The sequence below is a fragment of the Rhinopithecus roxellana genome, chromosome 2 (assembly GCF_007565055.1).
Source record: "Rhinopithecus roxellana isolate Shanxi Qingling chromosome 2, ASM756505v1, whole genome shotgun sequence".
Taxonomy (NCBI): domain Eukaryota; kingdom Metazoa; phylum Chordata; class Mammalia; order Primates; family Cercopithecidae; genus Rhinopithecus; species Rhinopithecus roxellana.
In genome coordinates, this window is record NC_044550.1 from 107,872,299 (window position 1) to 107,895,863 (window position 23,565).

The window sequence follows — 23,565 nt, forward strand, 5'->3', positions numbered from 1 at the left end:
GCCAACACAGTGAAACCCCGTCTCCACTAAAAATGCAAAAATTAGCCGGGTGTGGTGGCAGGTGCCTGTAGTCCCAGCTGCTCGGGAGGCTGAGGCAGGAGAATTGCTTGAACCTGGGAAGCAGAGGGGGTAGTGCGCGGAGACCATGCCACTGCACTGCAGCCTGGGCAGCAGAGAAAAACTCGGTCTCCAAACAAACAACAACAACAACAACAACAACAAAACAGAAAGAACAAAACAAAACCCCAATGGGGACTTTTCCATACCCTGCTCTAGGTCCTTGACCAAACTGAATCCGGTACGTGGACAGGAGATGACGAAGGTGTACTTTTGTTCTTTTCTCATTTCACTATTTTCATAGAGTAAAAGATTTGATTTTTCTTTCCGTTACTTGTCTTCTAGAGATGCTAAGGCAGGCTTTACCTTTTTGTCTGTCATTGGTCTTTATGTTTTTTATTATCAGAGCTATCTAAAATCAACCATAAATGTCATAAGAGCATTTTGGGTAAATGATTTATAACACTTTCTTGAGATGGCTTCAGTAGCCTTCTTCAACTACATCTCCTGGCATTTTTAATAAGCCTCTTAATAGAGTCTGTCATCCCCATCTGTTTTGATTTAAGGTTGATTGTTACAGACACGCCGCGCTGCAAAAAGCCACCTGATCACGTCAGTAGTGTGTTATGCATGCATTCAACTCCAGGTGTTTCAGGGAAGAATCATGAAGCCAATCCTGTTAAATCGTATCCCTTTTATTAGGTCTCTCCTGGTGGATTACGTAGAACTTTGGAAAATTAAACATTAGACATGTTCATAGAAAATCATGTCACTGATTTTTAAAGCCAGCTCAATTTAACCTGCCACTGATTCCCTAACCAGCGCGTCTCTGACTGTATCCCGAGGGAAAATATATTGAACGCAGCAGAAGGTTAAGCCAGAGGAGCTGGGCTAGATTGGGAAGCAGCCAATCAGATGGGGAGGGTCCAAAGCTCTGATGCCTCCAGGCGAGCAGCGCCAGGCTGAGCTGGTTAGTCTCCTTTTATTGCGGATGAACACCACACACATGGCGTGAATGCTCCCTAGGCTGGCTGCAGCTACCAGGCAGACCCGGGAGCTGAGAATAGACGAGTACCTGTCCAAGCAACTCATTCTGCACGGCAGCCGACGAGACAGCGATTTTCCTGTGCTGGAATGTGCCCATCCAAAGGTATCACTTCCTTTTCATTGAGTTTCTGTATTTCTTAAGAATTACGGAGAGCAGAGATGCTGATTCTGGAGGAAGATCACTGCTTTCTAGTAATGCTTTGTTCCTGTTCTCAGGCTAAGTGCCAGCTTTAAAATGGTTAACCTCTAGGGGAGAAACTACTAAGCAGAATAAAGGAACACTTTACATTGCTTAAGCTGACTGTGCACAGACAGACCTTTTATGAGGATGGATTCTTTGTTACTCTTACTATTGTTCGGAAGGTAAACTGGTTACAAATGCAGCTTTCAACCTTCACATTCTGCTACCTTGATAACTAAGGAGACCTGGGGGAAGCCCTGGGGAGGGGTGGACGGTCTAGTATCTCAAAGGTTGCTGCAATTTATCAGCCTCAGAGAGAAAAAAGGCCAAATTGCTGATCAAAGGTAGAGAAAGAGCATTTGGTTGGTATGAGGATTCTTCTGTACTTAGGTCACAAGTTTTACAAAAAATGAGCACTGCATATTTTCACTGTGCTTAATAATTAAGATGCCTTAATTATCATTTATAACTGACAGCTGGTGTGCTCGTCCAACAGTCATCAGCGTGTTAGGCGCTCTTGTTTCAGTTGCCAAGGTAATTGGAAGGATAATTTAATATGTTAGAGTAACAAAAGACCCATGAGAAACATATTGCATTAGGTGAGGCATGACATTGCTTTGTGGAGCGTTTATTTCTGAGAGTGAGTTCCTTCTTTTGTCTCTTGGCCCCATCAATTATCTGTTAGAAGGAATAGCTATACCAGGGACTTTCATCATGTACCATACAGTTAAACTAACACAGTTGTTTCCTCTATACAGTAGGCAAGATTCAGTTTCTGTCTAAGACATTAAATTGTTAGTCATATGGAAAGATTTCCCTGGGAAGTTGTTCATTATCCTCTGTGGGACAAGTGACATCACATATCACTGGGTTATGAATGGTGGCTTGAGTGAAGTGGAGAGAAAGTGTTTTCTCGGGGAGCAGAAGTGAATGCAAAGAGTGCTCTGCTTCATTTCCTAGTGACCTCTAAGAAACATGGCCCATAGAAATGTTAAATGTCACAGCAAATTATCAGGGCTAATATTTCATGGTATATTTGTGGAAGCTCTTATAAGTCATGCAGATGCTTTGTGTAGTTACTTTTTTTTAAAAGAAGGGACCTATTAAGGCATTGATTATAGTTTCTAAATTGCTAGGCTGGTGGTATTGGTTTTTTTTTTTTTTTGAGATGGAGTTTTGTTCTTGTTGGTCAGGCTGGAGTGCAATGGCAAGGTCTCTGCTCACTGCCACTTACCTGGTTCAAGCGATTCTCCTGCCTCAGCCTCCTGAGTAGCTGGGATTACAGGTGCCTGCCTCCACATCCTGCTAATTTTTGTATTTTTTAGTAGAGATGGGGGTTTCACCATGTTGGCCACTCTTGTCTCGAACTCCTGACCTCATGATCTGCCTGCCTTGGCCTCCCAAAGTGCTTGGATTACAGGTGTGAGCCACTGCGCCTGGCCTAGCATTATCTCTCTTTAATAGCCAACATTTGAAAATAATGAGCGCGAAACAATAAGAGATGCTTCATTTATTCATTCATTATTCATTTGTTTACTAATTATGGTCTGGCAAGTGAAAATACACTTTGCCTCTGTGGCATCATCGATTATGCTGGCATATGATAGAATTTGTGATTTTGTTTCTCAAAATATTTACAATATACATAATTTTATTTGTAAAATATTATAAGCAAGTAAGATGAAAATGTACATCTAATATTTAAAAAGCCATTTATTTACATGTAATATAACTCACATCAAAATAATACAAAATTAAAATTCAAACTTTTAAGATTTAAAAATCAACTGTAAGATAAAAATAAGATTTTTTAAATGTATGTGAGATTATTGTCTTACTTATTTCTATGTTTAAAAGGCATTGCTTTTGAGAAGGTGAATTAACCCATGAATCAGATGGTCACAGGGTCTGTTAGCAACCTCAATGAACGGCAATGGGAATGTAGAGTGGGTATTATTCTGCAGAAGAGAATACAGAAGGAGAATATCGTGGACTGTAAGAAGTGTCCTTATACCTGAGATATATAAAATCTATTTCTAGTAAAGCAAGAATAAAAAGAACAGGCAGATTATAATCTTTAAAAATAAAGTTAGCATCAATAAAACATTTCAGGACAGCAAGAGATGAGTTAACTTAGGGAATGGATTAAAGCAAAAGAAAGGCTGTCTCCCTCGAGGATGTCCTCCAGGCATGAGATAATGGACCAAGGCTGGCCTTGGACACACACAGACCTGGCAGAAAGCCCAGCTCTGCGCCTACTCCCTGCCCACACCGGGTAGATGGGCCCTACTTGGGCGGCTTATGTGAGTTGTAAGAAATCCACATAATTATAAGCAGTTCACATAAATACAAGAAGGGTGTAATTATAAAGGTGTGATAAAATCGATTCCCACCTCACTGGGGATGATGGAGTTGACATGATTACTCCTGAGAAGAAGGCCTGGCTATGGAGGCAGCAACAGAAAGGCCCTTATTAGTGTCTTCATCTCTGTCCTCACTCTCTCCAGTCTCTTTCATCTCTCAGCTGACATTAAGACTTCTACCTTTTGAGGTATTGCCTTGGATTTAATTCTTTGAAGCCTATTCAAATGCAAACAGCCTTGGGAAGTGCACTTTAACACATGATCCCACCTTGGTGTCCTGGTGGGATGTGAGCATGGAGGCTGGTGGGGAATGCTCAGTAGAAGAGAGATTTTTCAAAAGGAAGGATGGGAATACTGGACCAAAATGATGCCAATGAGAGAGGAAGGGCTGATTGGAGTCTGGGAAACATATATATATATGTGTGTGTATATATATATATATATATATTTTTTTTTTTTTTTTTTGTATTTTTCTGTCCCCCAGGCTGGAGTGCAGTGGCGCGATCTCGGCTCACTGCAACCTCCGCCACCCGGGTTCAAAGGATTCTCCTGCATCAGCCTCACTAGTAGTTGGGATTCAGGTGTGTGCCACTGCACCTGGCTGATTTTTGTATGTTTAGTAGAGACGAGGTTTCACTATGTTGGCCAGGCTGGTCTTGAACTCCTGACCTCAGGTGATCCACCTGCCTCGGCCTCCAAGAGTGCTGGGATTACAGGCGTGAGCCACTGCGCCCAGCCTGAGAAACATTTAAAGAGACCAATGTAACTTAATAAATGCCCACAGGGAGACCAGGCTGACTAGGAACCTACAGGTGGGCTGTGGGCCAAAATGAAGTTCGAAGCTCAGGCTGCAACCTTAATGGGAACGTGACACACACACATTTTCTTTTTCTTGGCCACCTGTGAGGATGTTTGCTATGAGTGGTGACTCATGCTGTTTGTAGGAAGAATTTGTTTATTGGTTTGAAGGGGAATAAACTAGAGGAAAAAGAAATCAAATGTGAGGGACAGAACAACATTTTTTATTTTTTGCCAGGAGAAGGCAAAATGTGAGGAGATAATGTGAGGAATGGCTTGCTTCAAAATCAATGCTGTCTGCATACATGCTGGACTTTGATCTCAACAAAGAATGATACAGCCCCTGAGCAGGAATAATTTTCAAATTTGTGCAACTCTCCAGACTCTCCCTATTCAAGGGAACTGCACTGCATGCCTTGATTTTCTCAGACTTGAAATGAATCTCATATACTCCCACCTTTAGGACTTAGGAGTGATTAAATCTAGAGAGGGTTGCATGCCACTTGAGGACCAAATACTCAGGGCACTGCCCAGGCATGGGCAATGGGAGGGCCCCAATGTTCTCAGGTGACCTCTACCCACTGGCCCAGGCCTCAGTACCACCTTTAATCCCACTGAAATACAAACACCTGGGGGTGAAGTGACACTATAAAAAGCTATTTTGCTGGACTTGGTAGCTCACACCTATAATCCTAGCACTTTGGGAGGCCGAGGCTGGTTTATCACTTGAGGTCAGGAGTTCGAGACCAGCCTGGCCAACACAGTGAAACCCTGTCTCTACTAAAAACACAACAAAAATTAGCCAGAAGTGGTGGCATGTGCCTGTAATCCCAGCTACTCAGGAGGCTGAGGCAGGAGGATGGCTTCAACCTGGGAGGTGGAGGTTGCAGTGAGCTGAGATCTTGCCACTGCACTCCAGCCTGGCGACAGAGTGAGACTCTATCTAAAAAAAGAAGAAGCAGCTATTTTAACTTTCTTCTGCCACTTTTGATATTCCGCCATCTTTTTATAATTTGGGGGATGTTTGTTTCCTTTACCAGATTGGAATTCTTCCAAAAAAAGAATAGAGTTGGTCTTCTAATTTATGATTGCCTCGCTAGCAAAATGCCTGTCACATAGAAAATATTGCATAAGTATTTGTTTAACTCACTAACACGATTTATTTCCCAAGAAGCTCACTGATGCATGCACATTGAGCTACCAAGCTGCCTAAGTTACACAAAGGGAAAAGTGGCCAAATTAATAGTCTCAATTTGACTTCACAATACAATCTGCAAATTAGGAAAATGTACCTTTGTTCAGCATCTCTCAGCAAACTTAGGTCAGTGGATCCTGGCACCTTATGGTACTGCTGATACCAGGGAATTGTGTTTATGCCCAAGCAAGTCTGACAAGTCCACACTGATAAAATAGCAGGTTACTCTCATTCATTAGTGTAGGAGCCAAATCCAGAACGTGCAATGGCAGGGAGGGCTGTTGAGAACAGGTGCAAAGGACACCAGAAGTGTCTGCCACCTACTGGGAAGTGGGGGTTGGTTTCTAAGAGGGATGAAGGGCAGAGATGACAGGGCGGCAGTACCAGGGCAGTGAGCTGGGCCAGAGAAAGGACCTCTATTATGAGGCAGGGTGATGGATCCCACGCTAGTCTTCAGAGAACACAGCCATTTGTCAGACATGAGAAGTGTGGTCCTGTTTTACCCTCCACAATTTCTTAAACTCCTCTCACGTCTTTTCAAAATGCTTGTATGATCTGAGAAAGGAAGCCAAGTGTATGTTTTCCCTGATGTGCCCGAAGTGGTAGCATGATGGTACATACCTGTTAACAGCTGGGACTGGGACTGTGTGATTCTAAATCCTGTTAAGGCAGGTAATGAAAAACAATGAAGTTGTTCTGCGCTGGAAGGATTCCAGAAACATTTGTCTTGTTTTGTTGAGTATGATGTCATTGAGGGATCATTTGCAGGTAGCATCTGGGTTTCTGACCTGTGGATCAATCCGTCTTACATTCCATCCTTCCTTCCTTGCTTTAAACTCTGTCAGTATTTTTCCTAGCAGTGGCACAGGGGAAATACTGATAGGGGTTCATTCAGTGAACATTCAGCTTCCTCTGGAACCATCTGGGAACCCTATTCCATTCCTATTCTGTTCACAGAGACATCCAAGTTCCTTCCCCCAACCCCAAAAGAACAGATATCCACCGTGAAGGCCATAGTGTGATTTCCAAAGTGTCTCTCTAAGGAATATTCAGCCTGTTAGAGGAAAACAGGACAACATTGTTAAAACAGAGACTCTCAACAAGTCCAAATGTGTGTTAAATATTAAAATATTGTTCCCGGCATGGTCCTGTATTAAGGCTCCAAATATGCATTTAAAAAAATCGTTGCTGGAGTCCTGGAAGGGGCATTGATCACTCCTGAGTACACGTGAATTCTAGGTAAATGTTTGAATAAAGAATCTCTGTGAGGTAACTTCCGAAAATTGCCTCCAAACCCTCAACCTGCACAGAATATAGAGGTTCTCTAACCCTCTCTGGTCTCCTCTTCCATCAACTGTGGCCAAACCATGACCATGACCTTCTCCCCAGACTGCAGCCTCTCGGAGATTTTATACTTCATCTGCCTCTAATTCCATTGTATTCATCAGGTCTAGGATTACTTCCTAATTCACTATCAAAAATTGCTCGAGTGTTGAGCTGTAGCCCAATGTTACTTTAAAAATTCATTCTCAAAATATTCTTTTTTTTTTTTTTTTTTTGAGACAGAGTCTTGTTCATTGCCCAGGGTGGAGTGCAGTGGCATGATCTTGGCTCCCTGCAACCTCCGCCTTCCAGGTTCAAACGATTCTCCTGCCTCAGCCTCCCAAGCAACTGGGATTACACATGCCTGCCACCACACCTAGCTAATTTTTATATTTTTAGTAGAGTCGGGTTTCACCATGTTGGCCAGGCTGGTTTCAAACTCTGGACCTCATGATCTGCCCACCTTGGCCTCCCAAAGTGCTGGGACTACAGGCATGAGCCACCGCGTCCGGCCTCAATATATTCTTCATAGGACCAGTTACCAGTTGTAGCAGAAACTCTTTGTTCTTCTCTTCCCCTCTTCTTCTTGGCCTCCAGTTATCATGGTGAGCTGGTGGACCCTTGATTCCTTGAGTTTCGCATGATGAAATGTCAGTGAGCACCGTGAGGATGCTGGTGCCAGTAACACTTCCCAAATAGGTCTCACATGCAGCATTTTCTTTGAATTTCATACTGTATTTGTTTAGACTCCGACGTCTCTCACCAGACAACTGCTCTAGGTTTTAATGGGCTTTTCTGCTTGTAAGACTCTTTCTTCTTTCATCTATTATCCACACTACTGCACAGTTATGATTGTTAAAATTCAATTTTTTAACACTATTCCTTCCCTTAAAACATGTCAAGAGTGCCACTCCTCACTCTGCCCCCCACCCCCTTAGTCTCATCTCTTCCAAAGTGTGGTTGCAATCACGTGGACTTTAGTTAAAATCCTGACTGCTCCATTTTAGTAGTTGATGACTTGATTTTTCTGTGAATAAAGTGGGACTGGTATCTATCTATGTTGCATTTTGCTTGAGGTTTCAATAATGAATGTCAGGTATCTAAGAGGCTATCTGTTTCAGAGCAGACACTGACAAAGTTGGAAACAGTTCTTTCTGCTCAGGTCCAGTCCAGATTCAATACTGGGTGTGCCATCAAAGAGACTTTCATTCTCTGACACCTGCCTCCCTTAGCAGCCTCCTGCTCCTCCCAGCCCACTGCTTCATCCTGCCATTGTATTCTTTAGCCATACTTGGAATTCTCAAACATCACGTGTGGTTTAGTCTGCATTCCTCAATGTTTGCCATTCTATGTGCTGTTTCCTCAATACGGAGTATGGCATCTCTCCTCAATCCCCTCCCATTTCCTGGAAATGTCTTGTGCATCATTGAACACAGATAAAGAGCACTGTTTCTTCTCGGTGATAATTCTTTATAATAACTCTTCAAACATTTGATAATCCTTTCTATGTGCCAGGAGCTCTTTTAGGTGTTTTAAACATTTTATCTAATTCAGTATTGATCACCTTTCACCTTACAAGAAAAAGACATGTAATGTTTTTAATTAAAATGAAGTAACAAAGAAAAAAATAATAATTTAATATTGAAATTCATAGCCTGGCGCAGTGGCTCATGCCTGTAATCCCAGCACTTTGGGAGGCCGAGGTGGGTAGATCACCTGAGGTCAGGAGTTCGACACCAGTCTGGCCAACATGGTGAAACCCTGTCTCTACTAAAAATACAAAAATTATCCGGGAGTGGTGGCAGGCACCTGTAATCCCAGCTACTTGGGAGGCTGAGGCAGGAGAATTGCTTGAACCCAGGAGGCAGAGGTTGCAGTGAGCTAAGACTGTGCCACTGCACTCCAGTCTGGGCAATGGAGCAAGACTCTATCTCAAAAAAAAAAAAAAAAAAAAAAAAAAAAAAAAAATTGAAATTCATTATTCTCCTAATCACAATATATTGTCTTCTCCATTACATTTATGAACTATTGGAGTGTGGAAACCAGTGCTTATCATAGCTTGAATGGATGAATGAACAGAAAGATAGATGGATAGAAGAAAATTGGGAGGGCTAATGTGTATTAGGGGAGGTGAAACTGTTCCCTGAGACGGCCGATATTTTAGGAAGGGAATTATAACAAAGCCCAGAAATGCCTGAAAAGATGCTATGTAAACAAATAAATAAAAGCAAAGCAAACCAAGCTTAAATCAGGATGGTCTGCTGCAGATTGGAGAGGTTCAGGTAAGCTAGATGGCCTGATAGGAAACTAAGAACTGAGAGAAGCTGCATCAGAGGATTTCTGAAGGAACAGTCTAGCACTGCACTAATAATGGGCTTCACTTCCTACAGAAATGAGCCAGAGTAGCCTAGATGGAAAACAACAACAACAAAAAACATGGATTAAAAAAAGAACCAGCCTCTTGAGGCATTCATAATATATTTGATTAGCACTTCCTTAGTGCCAGGTTCCATGCTAAGCACATTACATGAATTGACTCATTTGAACTTCCTTTAAAAATCTCAAGAGGGCGGGGCATAGTGGCTCACACCTGTAATCCCAGCACTTTGGGAGGCTGAGGCAGGCAGATCACCTGAGGTCAGGAGTTCGAGACCAGCCTGGCCAACATGGTGAAACCTCGTTTCTGCTAAAAATACAAAAATTACCTGGGTGTGGTGACATGCACCTGTAATTCCAGCTACTTGGAGGCTGAGACAGGAGAATCGCTTGAGCCCAGGAGGCGGAGGTTGCAATGAGCTGAGACCATGCCATTGCACTCCAGCCTGGGCAACAAGAGCAAAACTCCATCTCAAAAAGAAAAAAAAAAAAAAACAAGATAAAAGAGATTTTGTAATCCTCATTGTGTAGCTGAGATGATAGAACTGTAGCCGAACTAGTATAAGACCACAGAGGTAGCAATTGGAAGGTTGGGTTGGAACCCAGGTTTGCCTCACTTTTGCCCTTTATGGCTCTGCAGTTCTGTCCTTCTAAGGATACTGTGGGAGATGGTTTGGGCTTAGAAAAAAAAGTGAATTAACCTAGGAAGAAAAGACCTCACATCACCTCCAAAGTTTGACACTAGAGGAAAATCAAGAAATGAAAAGCCCAGGAAATTAAAATATGAGAAGAAACAGGCTTCCGTTCCCTGCTAAACTCATTGAGGATTGTGAGATTTCCCTGACTATAGTGCAGATCCCCTGAGAGTCCCATTACTGTGACAGGGAGATTGCTGTGGACACTGAAGACTAACCAAATGCATGGGTTGCATTTTTTCTGGATGAGGGGTAGGGAGAGGATGGGGAAGGAATTCAAGAAAACTGAAAGGGGAAAAGCTATAAATGCCAGGGCCATGAACTGTGGAGACAAAAATCCTCCTTTTTCCCTTGACTCCATTTTACCCTGGATATGTAATTGTTGGGGAATGGAGTAGAAATTGATGGGAGGAGGTGACAGCACCAAGTCATGGGTCAGGTACCCATCTGTGGGGGTACACCCAGGGAGAGGTTTGGTTGTATGACCCTAGCACACATAGTCATGGATGAAAGACAGTTTCTGGAATCAGAGAGCAATCTGACAGGTCATAATTTTGCATTTTATTTAATTGAATTAAGCATGTTTATCTGTTCAATGAAATAAAAAGCCAACTGAAGGTTTTATTGTCTTATTTGGCACTTTAATTGAAAGATATGTGCTGTAAAATATGTTCTATTTACAAAATTAGGTTCAGATGTACATTAAGTGTTGAATTTATTTCATTGCTATATTTTGAAAAGAATGAGTTCATCATTTAAAGGAGAAGTAGGGTGGATGAGGAGATGGAAGGATGTTTGCTTGTTTGTTTGTTTAATTGACTTTGTATTTCCTTTGCTGATGTTTTGATTAGAACACTACAAAGAAAATATATTTGGAGGCAAAAATGGGCGAGAAGTATCATACATTGATTTTTCTGGAATTCATGTCTATGTCTAACCCTCATCTCTAGTTACAAGCTTCATCCATTTTCAGATTCTTTCAGATGCTAACCTTACAAAACATATTTGTAGGCCTGTTGCTTTTTCCAACCCATTCCTGTTTCTTCTGTTCTCACCATTGCCTTCACTCACACTCACATTTTTTTTGGTTCCAATTATGACAATAACCTTGTGACAGACTTCTAGGCCCGCCTCCTCCAACTTCTACATACTTGACAGAGTTGGCTTTCAAAAACACACATTTACTTATGTTCTCTTTTTCCTTTTCTTCTTGTTTTTCCCTTTTTTTCTTTCCCACATCCTATGGGTGCTGTACAGATGTGGTAACAAGGTCTGAGGGAGGCACATGTCAGACATGTGCATAGAAACACAATCATCACACTCATCAACCCCAAAAGGATCACTTCCTCATGTGAGTAACTTTCTTAAACTTTTTAAAGATAGCTCTTTGTTCTCAGAAGAAGGTCCAGCTTTGCTCATGGATTACAAAGTCTTGACCATCTCTCAACCTGCGAGCTCCCAACAGCCTCTGCCCCATTGCCGTGTAGCTGCCAAACACGTGGTGTTTCTCCATCACCCTTGCCTTTCTGACTGCTGCTGCTGCTTCCTGGAACATCATTCCCTACCCCTCCATCCCATCAGTCACTTTTTACTCCGGCCCGAAGGCCTCCATTTCCAGGCGCGTGGCACATCTCACAGCAAGCGCCTGCTCACACGCTCAGCCAGCATGGATCAGATATCTGTCCTCTCCGCTCATTCACACCTGCTTGTGTTTCTAACACATCAACCATTTTTCATTTATGTTTGCCTGATTCTCAAGAAATGTTTGTTGAGTGAATAATGACAAAAACAAGAATTCCTAAAATGAAAATGGCAAAGAACATATATTTCCTATAGGAATATAATCAGTGGAACACTAGAAGAGGATGTGTAGAGGAAATCCAGTTTTCTTCCTAAAGATTTACCAAAATTGCCCAATGATCAGGACATAACTTGGAATCTGAATCATCATCATTTTCATTCTTGTTGTGAAATGTTGCCCATTAACTGTGCTTCCCCTTGACCTAACCTCAGTCAAAAATTTGAAAACATAGCTAAAAAATTTGCTAAGTCATATATTATACCTTTTATATGTTGATAATTCTGTCCAATTTTTTGGCTTTGTTTCCTCATTTATTCAATATTATTCTCTCAGGAGAGAGCTGATGGGGTTCATGAACTCAAAATGGTCAACTTGTCATTACAATGGTTACTGTATCAACAAGTTGACAGAATCAAATAGGTGGACTAAACCTCCCAGCTACCACAATGCATTTAGCTTAGTAACTGCTGATGGTTTATGTTCTACTTAATGTTCCGGGCCCGTCTCCAAATCAACACCAGCTTTTGACTAAAACGTGGTGGGCATTGGCACATATGAACACGTTGCGTAGTGTGATTCATAAGCCCCAAAATGTCCTAGAGCACTCACCATTTTATGTTTGGAGCGCCCTTGAAAGCCTTGGTATTAGGGTTCTTTCTCCTATCAATTGTTGGCTGTTGCATTGGAGAAATTCAGTGACAGGGTGGTTTTGTAACAGGGGTTTGACACCAAATGTTTCAGCTGTGGGTGGTGATACTAATCTTGCACTTACCTGTGCCATGGGATTGAAGGGAAAAGCCCATTGTTTTATGATTGTGAGACACACCATAATACGGAGTGTCCCACAAATGACTTTCACAGTATCGTATTTCTTCATACTCATCTTCATTTTCCAGGATGTAAAGTCACTTGATGCGCTTGTCTCATGAGTATCTGCAATGAAGCTTCACGGATATATCTATGTTTCTGAACTCTTTTAGTTATGCCAGCATTTTCCTGTTAAATATTTATAATGACTTGGTGCCACATTTCAGCTTCTCTATAGTTTGAAAAGTGTCAATGCATCAAAAGCGCTGTGTGATTTCTGCACTATGCATTTCAGATCCAAATTTTAGATGTGTTGTGTCTTTATAGTCTCTAGATTGACTATATTGTATAAATTCATATCTGGTCTCATTTGTTAGAATTGAATCTCTGGAAATGAAATGACATTGAGACTCAATCTGTGTAAGCATTTAAGTGATGTGGCTGACATCACATTGATGTCAATGCAAGTGTCAATTTGGAAACTAGGCCCAGGCTAGTGGCCACACAGTGGCTTTAACTGGGTGCTTCTCATCTCTATTTGGGGGCCCAAAAACATTTCTTGCCAGTCACTTAGAATTTGCAGAAGATTTAAGAAAAAGTAGTTGGCTATGTAAGCGTTTGGCTCTCCACATGAGGGCCTTCCTGCGTGGCGCATGTACGATCAGTTTTATTACAGGAGGTTTCATAAAATAGTTCCCAATAAGGAGTGCAGAATGACAAATGTAATAGCTCCCAATAAGGAGTGCAGAATGACAAATGTAATAGCTCCCAATAAGGAGTACTGAATGACAAATGTAAGTAGGACATAGCTTTGCTGAGTAATTTTCTGAAGCACTACCATTAGCTTCATTTCAACATTTTTACATTCAACATTTAAACAAACACAATGATTGAAAGAATAGTACATCAAATACCCACTAGCTGGATTTAATTATTAACGCGTTGCCGTACTGCTAGGTCCTCACGGGCATGTGTTTTGAAGAAGCATTTGAAAATAAATTGCACGCATCGTGATGCACTTCACTCCTAGAAACAGGAGACCCCAAGAGGAAGGGCATTATGTTACATGGCCTCAATTTTATAATACAACTAAGAAAATTAATAGTTTTCTAATACAATCTAACATCCATTTCACTTTTAGTCTTTTTCAATTGTTCCTTTTAAATTATTTTATTCTTTTGTTCTTCAACCAGGTTATACTGGAGGCTCAGGAATTCCATCTCTATTGATCTAATATATTCCCTCTGCTATTTTTCCCTATGACATTGACTTTGTGAAGCGAACAGGCCAATTGTCTTGTAAAATGTCCCACAATGAGGATTTGTGTGATTGCTTTATTGAAATGATGGTCCCTTTGGTTCCTATTAACTAGAAATTACTTCTTACAGCTTGAGCAGGTACGATTTGTATGTTTTTGGCAAGAATATGTCCTAGATGATGTTTCTCTGGCATCACCCCTGGAGGCACACAATTTCATGACGTCAGAATTCAGTGATGCTGCAGTTGATTTTTTAGTTAAGGTGGTGACTGCCAGATCTTTCCAAAAAGAAAGGTTTTCCCTTTTGCAATCATTAGGTAATCTGAGGGGTGGTAATTTGTTACTATGTGGAATATCCTATTCGTCAACAACTACTAGGATTGTAGGTTGAAATGGCCTTAAGCAACCCAAGGGATCTTTCCTGAATATCTCTTTTCTGAATGTGTTTGAAGGTGATCTATGAGGAAATGATTTCTCCTAGAAGTACCATTAATCCAAATTGTTTCATCAGGAAAAATGTCATAAGCCTTCTAAAAGTTATTGTTGCATTAAACCACCTACATTAAAGAAAAAATAGATGATGTCAAACAGATTATCTGTGGAATTTATTTTCTTGTGTCCTAATTATTAAATGTACAACTGTCAGTTCATCATCTGGGTGTAAACCACATTTTTTCTGTTACTCTCAGAAACAAGTAGAACAAGTTGGAGAGAAAGCTATCACTTGTTTTTCCAGTAATTCTATCAGATTATGAACCAGTCTGCAAAGTAATGGAAGATCTAAGATAAGACATACATGATCTCTTTCCCTATCTACCTTGTGAATTCCTTAAAGGCAAGAATCATAGTTCTGATTTTGGGGTGGGGATAAAATAAGGGGCAAAGGTGGAAATTGTTCTAATAAGAGCATAGGGACACATTGTACCGAGGGACAAGAGTAAAGAAAATATGGGGCCAGGCGCGGCGGTTCACACCTGTAATCCCAGCACTTTGGGAGGCCGAGGCAGGCGGATCACAAGGTCAGGAGATCGAGATGAGCCTGACCAACATGGTTAAACCCCGTCTCTACTAAAAATACAAAAATTAACTAGGCGTGGTGGTGGGCGCCTGTAATCCCAGCTTACTCAGGAGGCTGAGGCAGGAGAATCACTTGAACCCGGGAGGCAGAGGTTGCGGTGAGCCAAGATCGCACCACTGCACTCCAGCCTGGGTGACAAAGCGGGACTCCATCTCAAAAAATAAAAATAAAAATAAAAAGGAAAGAAAAGAAAATATGAACCTAGGGAAATGTAGTCAGATAAATAAAAAGTGCTTTGCTAAGTGGGCTATGGGGGGCTTGTTGTCCTAAGAGCTTCTACAAATTCTTTCCTCCCAGCAGCATTTCAGAGCTACATGGAAATTCCAAACACAAGGAAGAAAAACTGGAATTTTCGTCAGTATCTTGCTTAGTTTCTCCAAGTCTTAGTGTTTTTTTTTTGTTTGTTTTGTTTTGTTTTTTTTTTGAGATGGAGTCTTGCTCTGCTCCCCAGGCTGGAGTGCGGTGGTGTGATCTCAGCTTACTGCAACTTCTGCCTCCTGGGTTCAAGCGATTCTCCCGCCTCAGACTCCCGAATTGCTGGGATTACAGTCACGCACAACCACACCTGGCTAATTTTTGTATTTTTAGTAGAGATGGGGTTTCACCGTGTTGGCCAGGCTGGTCTCGAGTTCCTCACCTCAGATAATCTGCCTGCCTTGGCCTCCCAAACTGCTGGGATTACAGGTGTGAGCCACCGGGCCCAGCCATCCAAGTCTTGTTTTTCTTACATGTAAAATAAATAATCTGAAAGTTATAATATCTAACGTTCTTTCCGCCAAAATGACTCTGTGGATCCATGGGTCTGAAATGTGTTATGTAAGATGGGAGGTGGGGCTGGAGAAATGGGTGCAATCATATTCGTGTTGGGGACAGGAGTGAGGAGGAAAAACCAGACCTGAGACAGCGTGGGCTGAATCAGAGGGAAAGTAAGCCTGGACTGTCTCCAGGATAGAAAGCAGGTCATTTTCAGGGAAGTGAGCTTTGTGGGAGAAGATTACAAGAAGCAATGCTTGGAAAGGTATGCAGAACTCTTCATTTGTTCAAGATTTTTGAGGGCCTCCTATATGTCTAGACAGAGAAGATCCAGAGATAAACAAGTATATTATTTCCATGTTCTCATGGAGATAGCATATTAGTGGGAAAAGACAGGTAATAAATTATAGGAAAAAAATGTAACCTCGTAGCCCTCTAATGCAATGGTTAAAGGTAAAGGCTTTAGAGCCAGACCATCTACATTCAAATTCCAGCTCTCCAACTTGATCTGGAGCAAGATAGTTAACTTTTTCCTGCCTTAGTGTCTCATCTGTGTAATAATGGGACCCATTTTATATGGCTGGCACATGAGGATTAAAGAGGAAATAAATGTAAAATTTTAGAATGGTGTCCGGCACCTGGTAAGTCTGAAATACATGTTAATTATTATTATTATTATTATTATTATTATTATTATGCAGATAAGTGTTGTGATAATAACGAAGTAGATGCATGGCATGGTTTTTCAACCTTAATTCTACTGACATTTGTGGGGGCCTGAAATTCTTTTTTGTGGGCAGCCGTCCAGTGCATTGTAGCATCCCTAGCCTCTACTCACTAGATGCCAGTAGCAACTCCCACTAACGACCACCAAAAATGTCTCTAGCCATTGCTAAATCCCCCCAGGGAGGCAAAAGTCTCTCCTGATTAAAAACTGGGTTAGAGAATAAAGAGTGCAACATTTTTAGATAGGGCAGTATAGGACTCCTCAAAGAAAAACAGAAACAGACTTCCGAATGACGTTTTGCACACCTTTTGCAGCCATGAGAAAACCTGGGGGAGACTGTTCTGTAGAGGTGACAGCAAAGATAAAAGTCCCTAGGCTGTCATGCCTGTAATCCCAGCACTTTGGGAGGCCGAGGTAGGCAGATCACGAGGTCAGGAGATCGAGACCATCCTGGCGAACACAGTGAAACCCTGTCTCTACTAAAAATACAAAAAAGTTAGCCGGGCGTGGTGGTGGGCGCCTGTAGTCCCGGCTTCTAGGGAGGCTGAGGCAGGAGAATGGCATGAACCCCGGAGGCGGTGGAGCTTGCAGTGAGCGGAGATCGTGCCACTGCACTCCAGCCTGGGCGACAGAGCGAGACTCCGTCTCAAAAAAAAAAAAAAAAAAAAAAAAAAAAAAAAGTCCCTAGGCTGGAACAAGTTGGTGTGGCCAGCTTGGGTGAAGAGTAAGATTATGTGAAAAAAGTAGGCGGGGTCAGTGTCTGAAGGGCAGTGAAGACTGTGGCAGTCAGTTTGGATTTTATTCTTTATATGCTGAGAAGCTATTAGAGGGTATTAAGCCAGAGAATGATAAAGCAGGAAAGCTGGTGAGGAGGGGAATGCAAGTCCAGTGAGAGATGAGGGGGCTTGCATAGGAGCAGTCAGAGGCCATGGCTGGGGAGGTGGTGAGCTGCAATAGGATTGCAATGTATGATGGTTGAAGAACATGTAGAATGGTTCTTCATGCATGGGGAATAAAGGTAGAAAGGGAAGAGCACGTTTATGAGGAAGGAGTTTAATAGTCAGTAATTCTGTCTAGGCCGTGTGCCATTTGCCTCCTGCAAGTGGTAAGTGGGCAGTTGACTAGTTTGGAGATCAAGTGAAAGGTTGGTCCTGGAGATAGATAATGTTTGGGAGCTATCAGTGTTTAGACAGCACTTAAACCATGGAACCTTCTGAGATCACCAAAGGAGACAGGAGGGTGAGGTGGGAAGGCCAGGGACCAGTCCTGAAGCGTGCCTACATTCTCTGAAGAGGTGGAGAAAACAGAAATGGCCGGTGATGTCGATCAGCCCAGAGGGTGTGTGGTGTCTTAGAAGAGAAGAAAAGAAAAGAAATGCTTCTAGAGGGTGTGGCTCATCTGGGTCAAATGCTACCAAGAGGTCAAGTACGAAGAGAACTCTGATAGATGTTGGGATTTGACAAGGTGGACAGCGTTGGTGACTATGATGAGAACGGTTTCACTGGGGGCATGGGGATGAAGGGCTCGCTGGAGTTCATTCTGGAGACAGTGGATGGGCATTAAGAAAGTTGAGACAGGAAGTGCAGATACCTCTTTGGAGAACTGTGCCTGGGAAGGGGAAGGGAGAAATAGAGCAGCACTCAGAGAGGAATGTGGACCAGAGAACACACAGCTTTCTGGTTAAGGTGGAAGTATTACAGCGTATGTGAATGCCGATGGAACTATTCCAATGAAGAGAAGGAAACTGATGATCCAGCGGGATATTAGGAATGATTGCTTGGAAGAATTTGTTGAGGAATGGAAGAGGTAAAATACGCTGTTGACAGTGGGTCAGTTTGTCTGATGAGAGAAGGATGGACAGTTCAATAAAATGAGAGAGGAGAGAAATTTAAGTAAAATGGTGCATTTGGGGTGGAAAATAAAGTAATTTGTGTCACAATACTTCTGTTTTCTTAAAGTTCAAAGCAAGACCATCAACATATGGCCAGACCGCAGAGGTTAAAGGACTGAACAAAAGATAAAAAGGCATTGAGTATTCCTTTAGGAGAGTGAACAAGAATATTTACCGGGAAATCTGTTAGAATCAGCAGGCAGTTTTAAATATTGATGGAACTGTGTAGTGATATATTTAAAGTGAGACTCATGAGCACATTTGCATGCTTTTCTTTGTTGCTTTCATGCTTTGAAGCAGACATAATGTAGTTACGGGGTTGAATGTCCAGACTGGTGTATTGCCAGGCACGTGTACAGTGGGAGAACAGAGGAGGAGGGGATGAGGGCAGAATACAAAGGGACATTTGCACTGGTGGTTCTGGCCTCCAGGCTGCTGGGGAGGAAAGCAGCCTGTAGGGAGCAGTGCTGACCGGTGGGAAACTCGTAGGGTTGGTGCACTGGGGTTCTCAGGGAGGTGGAACATAACCAGAGCGTAGACAGCAGGAGAAGTTGCCTGGAATGATCAGAGATAATTATCAGAGTGGATGCTTTCCACTGAGATTTCAGAAATGGTCAAGTCATTGGTGATGAATGGTGAGATTATAGAGATCTTTGACATGCAGGACAAGAAGTCTGAATTCTGATCTTTTTGAGCAAGTTGTTCAATCTGGAGTTTGTGGACAAGTTTTAGAGCATGGAACTAGAATAAAAGGGGGTGTGTGTGTGTGTCTACATTTTTCTGGGAGAGAGGATTATCAAAAGAATATCTGAACTACATAATGTTAAGAATGATTTCTTTGTCGGGTGCAGTGGCTCACACCTATAATCCCAGCACTTTGGGAGGCCGAGGCGGGTGAATCACCTGAGGTCAGGAGTTCAAGACCAGCCTGGCCAACCTGGTGAAACCTCATCTCTACTAAAAATACAAAAATTAGCTGGACATGGTGGCGGGTGCCTGTAGTCCCAGCTAGTCACAGGAGAATCACTTGAACTGGGAGGTGAGGGTTGCAGTGAGCCAAGATCGTGCCACTGCATTCTAGCCTGGGTGACAGAGCGAGACCCTATCTCAAAAAAAAAAAAGAAAAAAAAAGAAAAAAAAGAACGATTTCTCTAAAACCTAGGAGGTGGGCAGCCACTGACAGTCTCTGAACAGGAGTAATGGTGTGAGCATGCTTTTTACAAAGATGACACTGAGTTTGAAGGGGCAGAGAGAAGAAGATATTCCAACTCTGAAGAGATGTGTAATTCTCCACTTACCTGGCACAGAAAGGAGTAGATGCTGGAGCTGACTCCACAGCACAGCACCTGTGGGGCTGGATGCCGGTCCCTGCTGAGGAAGCATCCCTCTCCACATCATATTGTGTTCATTGCTCCCTCATTCCTCATTCCCCCTCCCCTCCACTTCCAGCTGAAATAAAGTGGTTTTAATGAGGCATCACTTGGTGAGCTCTCGAATCAGGAGCCTGTAGGAGGACTTAACCAAAGATGTAGAGTCCTGCTAAATGCATCTTTCAGCACTTTGGGGTAGGAGGACAGACCTAGAGGTACTGTGTGATGAAGGATTTAGTGCACTTGTTCCTGTGCTCAGGAATATGGAGTTCTCCACTTCTGAAGTTAAGCACTTTAGTGCCCATCAACCTTAAGACTGAGGTACTGTGGTGTCCGTAAAGAGCAAAAAACTTGGATTCAGATACATGGCCAAGCAGCTGTTTCATTTAACCCTTACAGTAGCTCTGTTAAAAAAAAAATTGAACCTATCTCATTGTAAGAGTAAATAAACAGAAGTTTCAAGAAATTACCTCACCCACGGTGAGACTGCTAGTACAGTGCAGAACTTGATATAGTTTTCAAAAGGTCACATATGTTTCTCAAAGCTTTGGGAAACACGCTCATCCAATTCTCGTAAATCTCTCACTCACTCTGGCACAAGCACAAGACAAATGAGTTTTCCTTAAAGTTGGGTTCAAGCACCAGGCTGACAGGAAACCATGTCATAATTAAAATCAATCAATGTCATGTTGAAATAGAATGACTTGTCATTCAAGAAGACAATTTTGAGTGGTATTTCAATTACATTTAGAATGAAAATAACTGTGCTATGTAATCTTTTAGAAGTAGTCCTCTTACTCTCTAAGAAGCTGAATTTATTTTTCAAAACATTCTAATTAGACATTCTTGAGGAATTTCCACCTTTAGTGAAATTGACAGCCGGTGCCATGCTGTGCCACGCCGTGCCATGCTGCGTGTGCTATGCTGTTGGTAGTGAGAGCAGAAGCTGGGTGTGGGAGAGGAAAGGAGACTCTTGAGCAGTCTGGGAAACAGAGAGAAAGGGAAATCTTCTGTAAATTGCATTTCTAATCACCATGATGACCATGTTTTCTAGCCCTAAAATTGGGATATGTGACTTGATGAAGAGAATACTGAAAATTGGCACAGATTAGAAATACGGGATTTAAAGTCATCACCCTTTTATCAATGGTGGCAAGGGGCAGCTTGAAGAATTCACAATGAAAATTTAGATGAGATTTGAGGAAATTTACTTTAAACATTAATTTCTGAATATATCACACTTGTGAACATTCAATTCTCTGTCTTGAAAGCTTCCCACCACCTCCTTCTCCTAAATATCACCTTTATGAGTTTCCATCCCTACTACCTACTTTATAACTTTGTGTCATTGATGGTTTAAGTACCCATTGCCTATGTGCAACTGCATCCAGCCTTTGTAGTTTTGGAACCGAGGATACTGCCCACTCTCAGTTGGCCCTCAATAAATGTTTGTTGCAGGGATGGAGGGTGGGTGAAACTGGAGCCAACCAGAGCCAGGATAAACCACGTACCTTGGTGCTTTTCTTCTGAAGGCTTTATGTTTACTTCTCTTGGTACAACTAAATTTGGGACTAAGTTTGAATAGCACAAGTCTCCTTATTGAAAACTTACCATTGGCCAGATGCGATGGCTCACGCCTGTCATCTCAGTAGTTTGGGAGGCCGAACTGGGCAAATCACTTGAGCTCAGGAGTTCAGGACCAGCCTTTCCAACATGCAACATGGTGAAACCTCGTCTTTACAAAAAATACAAAACTTAACCAGGCGTGGTGGTGCACGCCTGTAATCCCAACTTCTCGGGAGGCTGAGGCAGGAGAATCACTTGAGCCAGGGAGGAAGAAGCTGCAGTGAGCCGAGATCATATCACTGCACTCCAGCCTGGGTGACAGTGAGACTCTGTCACAAAGAAAAAGAAAACGTACCTGTACACTACTCTCCCACTTAATATTCAAAGATAGCCTATGTCTCTTTTCCACATTCTCCCATGATGCTAGGCGTTACCAACTATGTCTCCGATTGATTATTGGTGTCTCTGTGGATAATAAAGCATGTTTTCCACCCATATACATGTCTCAAAAACAGCCCACCATTCTAGGTTTTAACTGGACAGCTTCAAATTGGTGATAATTAACCCTATCAATGCTGCAGTTAAAGTTGGTATGTCTAAAGAACTACTTCTTGGGTACTAACAAAGGCTACTCATGGTAAAATGCTGGCCTTTTGGTGGGGTTTGTTCTGATGACCTAATATCTTAATATTGCCATAGCACTTGGGGTAGTGCTGGGACATAGTGAGAGACATTTATGTGTTTGCCATTATCTTGCTTTATATCTCAACAAGCTTATGGGGGCAAAGAAAACTGATGCAAAAGTCAAGGAGTCTGTTAAACGTATTATCTCCCATGGCTTAGTTTTGAGTTTCTTGTTATAGATAAGTGATGTTTAAGCACAAAATAATAAATTTAAAATGTTGTATTGACAGCAGAGACTCAGCCCCTTTATGGTGGGACAGAAGTTTGTGGAAATAGTAGATACTTGGGATTGAACCCCTTGTGCCTTTAAGACCAGAGAAGCTTCTCAGTTACTGCATTTGGCTTGGGTTTTACTAACTGATACACTGCCCATTGATTTGTGGGTACGAACTGTGTTTCTTTGGATTTTTCTTAAGAATTAGGGAAAGAGCTCCATTAGCCTTGGTTGTTGGCGGATTTTGATATCTGTAATGATTTGACTTGGGATAGAAAGACAGAACATAGTTCATACATAGAAAGCACCACCCAAAATACCTAAAGTGCAAATGATAGAGAAGCGACCTGACTCAGTAACAAACTATCCTGAAGAGCCATGATCAAGCCTCTTCTCCTTGAGGAGTCTAGGGATGCACTGGGGGCCGGGGAGGAAGTGGGGGACAGAACAATGTTTAGAAAGATAGACCTAGTCTTGAGTATCTGATTAGAGTTGAATGTCAACAACTGCCTTGATTTCTCTCTTAAAAATTTTTTTTTGAGATGGAGTCTCACTGTCACCCAGGCTGTAGTGCAGTGGTGCAACCTCAGTTCACTACAACCTCCACCTCCTGGGTTCAAATGATTTTCTTGCCTCAACCTCCCAAGTAGCTGGAATTACAGGGGCCTGCCACCACGCCTGGCTAATTTTTTTTTTTTTTTTTTTTGTATTTTTAGTAGAGCCGAGGTTTAGCCATGTTGGCCAGGCTGTTCTCGAACTCCTGACCTCAGGTGATCCACCTGCCTCGGCCTCCCAAAGTGCTGCGATTATAGGCGTGAGCCACCATGCTTGACTAAAAAAAACTTTTTTTCTTTGCTATGTAAAATCTCATATTGCTTTGTGGAAGGGTGAGAGTTTTCTAAACAAAAGCAAATTGGATGCCTTTATTCTAGAAGAGTGTCTTCATCCCGTTTTACTGGTAGAGTGCAAGCCTTTGCATGGCAGGAACAGTGTCTTATTCATGTTTTATGCCGAAGAGCTTACAGAGGTCACACCATTAAGAGCGGTTCTGAAAATCATCTGTGGAATGAATAAATGAATGAAAGCAGGAAAGGCTCTTGTCCTCTAGATTCTTATTCAAACAGTGTACGAGTTGCTATAATATCCAACAAGGGCATGCGGGAAAAGACAGGAGGGTTAAAAGAGAAATCAGTCAGCAAAAGTGCCAACCAGAGAGGGGCTTTCAGTGAAACCTGCTGGGAAAAATTGGCGGATGTGTCTTCCTTAAAGATTTTATTTTTTCCTATGGGGAAAAATGCTTTGAAGGAAAGACTTTAATTGAGAACAAAACCACAGTCTCTGGAAAGTGTGCAGCTTAGCAGGCCAGCTATAGAGAGACTTT

The 23,565-nt window shown here is 42.2% G+C and overlaps 1 protein-coding gene and 1 non-coding gene across 3 annotated transcripts in view; one reads left to right on the plus strand and one right to left on the minus strand.

The window, feature by feature from the left end:
- Positions 1–1,030: 1,030 nt before the first annotated feature.
- Positions 1,031–23,565, plus strand: part of SORBS2 (sorbin and SH3 domain containing 2) — a 380,804-nt gene continuing 358,269 nt past the window's right edge. For both annotated transcript variants that reach the window (XM_010377968.2, XM_010377969.2), the window contains exon 1: positions 1,031–1,207. The gene's annotated coding sequence lies outside the window, so the exon portion shown is untranslated. The remainder of the gene's footprint in view (positions 1,208–23,565) is intronic.
- LOC115896287 lies at positions 11,272–11,375 on the minus strand. The gene has a single exon (XR_004056189.1). It is a non-coding gene; the product is annotated as a small nucleolar RNA U13 (small nucleolar RNA).